This window comes from Leptonychotes weddellii, chromosome 8 (assembly GCF_054177405.1).
Source record: "Leptonychotes weddellii isolate Sample4059 chromosome 8, ASM5417740v2, whole genome shotgun sequence".
Taxonomy (NCBI): domain Eukaryota; kingdom Metazoa; phylum Chordata; class Mammalia; order Carnivora; family Phocidae; genus Leptonychotes; species Leptonychotes weddellii.
In genome coordinates, this window is record NC_138376.1 from 40,609,874 (window position 1) to 40,614,048 (window position 4,175).

Here is a 4,175-nt window from a genome sequence, read left to right on the forward strand (position 1 = left end):
CACAAAGCCCCTAGGGAGTGCGAGGGCTAGCAGGAGGTCAGTGTGGCTGGAGCATGGTGGATGAGCAGAAAAGAAGGGCTCCTACTACCTTGATGGTTGGGCAAGGAAGTCAGAGTCAAACCATAGATAATGCTAAGGGTTTGGATATCACCCAACACGTCATTGGAGGCCGTCAGATGGATAGTGATGTGATTAAGCAAATGTTTATGAAACATCACTTGGATTGCCATCTGAGGAGGGGACTTTCAGGAGAGGGAAAAGGGAACCAGGGAGAGAGGACTCCAAGAGAGGAGTTTCACTGAAGCCTCAAGAAGAGTTTCCACTCTCTTTCGCAGCCAGCACCGAGGGAGATGGGCATCTCTCGGGACAACTGGCACAAGCGCCGTAAGACCGGGGGCAAGAGAAAGCCCTACCACAAGAAGCGGAAGTATGAGCTGGGACGCCCCGCTGCCAACACTAAGATTGGCCCCCGCCGCATACACACAGTCCGAGTCCGGGGAGGCAATAAGAAGTACCGTGCCTTGAGGCTAGACGTGGGGAACTTCTCCTGGGGCTCTGAGTGTTGTACGCGAAAAACAAGGATTATTGATGTTGTCTACAACGCATCCAACAACGAACTGGTCCGCACCAAGACCCTGGTGAAGAACTGTATTGTGCTCATTGACAGCACTCCGTACCGGCAGTGGTACGAGTCCCACTATGCACTGCCCTTGGGCCGCAAGAAGGGGGCCAAGCTGACGCCCGAGGAGGAAGAGATTTTAAACAAAAAACGATCAAAGCAAATTCAGAAGAAATATGATGAAAGGAAAAAGAATGCCAAAATCAGCAGTCTTCTGGAGGAGCAATTCCAGCAGGGCAAGCTTCTTGCGTGCATCGCTTCAAGACCAGGCCAGTGTGGCCAAGCAGATGGCTACGTGCTAGAGGGCAAGGAGCTAGAGTTCTATCTGAGGAAAATCAAAGCCCGGAAAGGCAAATAAATCTTCCTCCTATCTTCGGTCATGTAATAAAGGTGTTTATTGTCCTGTAAAAAAAAAAAGAAAGAGTTTCCAGAAGGAGGGAGTGGTCTGTCTGGCCAAAGGCTGCTAGCCAGCCCTGTAAGATTAGGACAGAGAACCGGCCACTGACTCTGGCAAGACCTAGGTCATTGGTGGCCTCAGTTAAGAGCCATTGAGTAGAGGGGTGGGTGTGGGAAGCCTGACTGGAGTGGATTGAGAGAAAGTGGGAGTGAAGATGTGGACAAAGCAGCCACAGTCAACTCTTCAGAGATGAGCGGAGCCCAGTTTGGTGCCTAGACTAGAATTCAAGTTCATGACATTTGATTCGTAACTAAGAGTTCTCTTCTATGGAGCACTGATGGAAATTAAACACTCCTCAAATTTAAAAAGATAGTTGCGTTACAATATCACCTGATTCTGAGATTGCCAGTAACTTGATTCAAAACAGTAATAGTTAGCACTTGGACTAGAAGATCAGAGCTACTGAGAGAATTGCCCCCAGACTCTGTCTGCTTCTGGGAGGTACCAGGGCCAGAGAAGAAAAGACCAAGTTCTGAGGGTGAGTTTGGGGAAGATATAAGAGGAAGAGGCTGCCCTACCCTTAGACCTCTTACCAGAGCTCCAGGGCAGGCTTGGAGAGTGACATGGCTGGGCCCTGAAGCTGGTGGCAAGGGGGCAATCTTAATCATACTGGGTGACAGCCTCCCATGTGGAGAGAAAAGAGGGTAAAGCTATGCCTTTTTGATCAGAATTGCCTGAGAGAGCTAGAAAGGGACATTGAGAAATGAGAATATTTTTGTTCAGATTGTGGGCTTATGTGTACTTTGGAAAGTTTGAATTAATGAGTGGCGTGGTGGTTAAAAAACAATCAGGGTTTCAGACATAGGCAGAAGTGATCAGGCAGTGTTTTTCGGGGGCAGCCCTGCAGTATAGACTGAGCCAGCTTCGTGGGCCTTCGCTCTTTGCAGCTGCCCAGGGCTACACACTTGTTTTAATGCATCGCTATCACTATCTTAAAATTCTTTTTTTATTATTTTTAATTTTTGTTTTTTTTAAAAGATTTTATTTATTTGAGAGAGAGAGTGAGAGAGAACATGAGAGGAGAGAGGGTCAGAGGGAGAAGCAGACTCCCCACTGAGCAGGGAGCCCGATGCGGGACTCGATCCCAGGACTCCAGGACCATGATCTGAGCTGAAGGCAGTTGCTTAACCAACTGAGCCACCCAGGTGCCCCACTATCTTAAAATTCTTAATAATTTTTTGGCAGGGTCCCCTGTATTTTCCTTTTGTGCTGAGCTCCACAAATTATTGCCTAGAGTGTAGGTTAGGGTTCATCTCTAAGGCAGGCATTTTTCTATCAAATATGGATCGATTCTTAATAGATTAAAGAAGGCTATATCAGTATGTTGTTGGCTGTGAGCAAGAATAAGACTTCCCAGCATGGATGCATAGATAAGTTTAGCATTTCTAGGCATTACTGTTCTCTTAGGTCTTCTTAGGACAGATGTCCTTAATTTTACAAATAAAAGGAAAAAATGTGTTAAAAATTATAGATATTTCTGAATATTATTCAGCCTTAGTAAGAAAGGGAATTCTCACAAATGCTACAAAATGGATGAAGCTTGAGGACCTTGTGCTAACTGAAATAAGCCAGTCACAAAAAAACAGGTACTGTGTGATTCCACTTATATGAAGTATCTAGAGTAGTCAAATTCACAGAGACTGACAATGAAATGGTGCTTTGCAGAGGCTGGGGGGATGGGGAAATGGGGAGTTGTTGAATGGGTGTAGAGTTTCAGTTTTGCAAGATGAAAGAGTTCTGGAGATTTGTTGCCCAGCAATGTGAACATATTAAACACTACACTTAGAAATGGTTAAGATGGGGAGCGCCTGGGTGGCTCAGTCGGTTAAGCTGCTGCCTTCGGCTAAGGTCATGATCCCGGGGTCCTGGGATCGAGCCCCGCATGGGGCTCCCTGTTCAGCGGGAAGCCTGCTTCTCCCTCTCCCTCTGCCTGCCTCTCTGCCTACTTGTTCTCTCTCTCTCTCTCTCTGTCAAATAAATGAATAAAATCTTTAAAAAAAAAAAAAATCTCAAACTTCTCATGTGTGGATATATATTAAAAAAAAAAAGAAAAAAAGAAATGGTTAAGATGGTAATTTTATGCTTGTGTATTTTACCACAGTTAATATATACATCTATATACATATATATGAGAGCCAGAGAGAGCATGTGCACAAGCAGGGGGAGAGGGAGAGAGAATCTTTTTTTTTTATTCGAGAGAGGGGGAGAGAGTGCGTGTGCTGGTGGAGGAAGGAGCAGAGGGAGAGGGACAAGTAGACTCCTTGCTGAGTGAAGAGCCCGATGTGGGGCTCTATGTGGGGCTGGACTCCGGGGCGATCCCAGGTCCCCGAGATCATGACTTGAGTTGAAGTCAGATGCTTAACTGACTGATCCACCCAGGCAGTCCAAGTGAGAGAGAATCTTCAGCAGACTCCACACTCAGCTCGGAGCCCAATGCAGGGCTCCATCTCACAACCCTGAGATCATGACAGGAGCCAAAATCAAGAGTTGGTGCTTAATTGACTGAGCTACCTAGGTGCCCCCCAATTTTTTTAATTAAAAAAATTTTATAGATAGTCCTGAAAACTCCCACAGAGAGGTGCTTAGGTTGAACATATCAGATGTTTTCTTCCGTGGGGGAAGAGATAGGAAATATGAGATTTCTAGGTGGTTTTGATATCAAACAGACAGATTTCAAAGGCTTGGTGCACTATTTCATCCTTTTGTCTCCAAGGAACTGTGTCATATGAACCATATTATGCTGTCTTGACTTTCCCTGTGTTTTTCTTCTATTATCCTGATAATGTTTTATCCAATTCTCTAAAAAGAATTTTTTTTTTAAAGATTTTATTTATTTATTTGAGAGAGAGAATGAGATAGAGAGAGCATGAGAGGGGGGAGGGTCAGAGGGAGAAGCAGACTCCCCGCCGAGCAGGGAGCCCGATGCGGGACTCGATCCCGGGACTCCAGGATCATGACCTGAGCCGAAGGCAGATGCTTAACGACTGAGCCACCCAGGCGCCCTAAAAAGAATTTTTTTAAGAGCCTACAATGTGTGGGGCGCCTGGGTGGCTCAGTTGGTTAAGCGACTGCCTTCAGCTCAGGTCATGATCCTGGAGT

General features: G+C 45.9%; 1 pseudogene; it reads left to right on the top strand.

The window, feature by feature from the left end:
• The first annotated feature begins 310 nt into the window (after positions 1–310).
• LOC102746308 (small ribosomal subunit protein eS8 pseudogene) lies at positions 311–1,040 on the top strand (annotated as a pseudogene).
• The last annotated feature ends 3,135 nt before the right edge of the window (positions 1,041–4,175 follow it).